Raw genomic sequence first — 606 nt, forward strand, 5'->3', positions numbered from 1 at the left:
AAAATCAGACAGCTGTATGCTGTTGAGAAGAGAGAGCATGATGTCATTGCTAAAATATCTCGTTACGCCTCGTTGGAACTACGTGATCTGAAAAGTCTGTGCCCACCCGATCTCTTGAAAGACACCAGTAGCCAACTGATGCCATGGCTATATGACAATGTAAGTACCAATTATGGTTACCTTATGATTTTAATATTTAATAATGATTAAATTTACTTGATTACTCAACTGTCACATACAGATAACTGTCACCTTATATAAGATGTACAAGTAGATATGGAAATACACAATATATTTGAATACTCTTTCTTACTATGCATCTTCATATTTTGCTTTAAAGACAGTAAATTGTCGGATTGCACAAATTGCCTCAGAAAACCAGAATGTAAGTAACTGCTTCAGAATCTATACTTTTTTTCACTAGTTTTAATCATTTTCATATACATGCAAACGAGCATTATGAGCAGATGAAAGAAGTGCAATTTATATGTAATTTTGTTCTATCCTCAGGTTGCAGCCTTGACAACTGACACATTTATTTTGTGGTACAGGGACTGGCTGGCTTCAAGAAATATTTCTGATTCACATCTGAAAATTCTTGAGGTA

At 34.3% G+C, this 606-nt stretch overlaps 1 long non-coding RNA gene across 1 annotated transcript; it reads left to right on the plus strand.

The window, feature by feature from the left end:
* Positions 1–6: 6 nt before the first annotated feature.
* On the plus strand, positions 7–597 carry LOC107735070 (uncharacterized). Its single transcript, XR_001639279.1, has 3 exons — positions 7–159; positions 341–385; positions 511–597. It is a non-coding gene; the product is annotated as an uncharacterized LOC107735070 (long non-coding RNA).
* The last annotated feature ends 9 nt before the right edge of the window (positions 598–606 follow it).

This window comes from Sinocyclocheilus rhinocerous, unplaced genomic scaffold (assembly GCF_001515625.1).
Source record: "Sinocyclocheilus rhinocerous isolate Xijiao unplaced genomic scaffold, SAMN03320098_v1.1 C35735815, whole genome shotgun sequence".
Taxonomy (NCBI): domain Eukaryota; kingdom Metazoa; phylum Chordata; class Actinopteri; order Cypriniformes; family Cyprinidae; genus Sinocyclocheilus; species Sinocyclocheilus rhinocerous.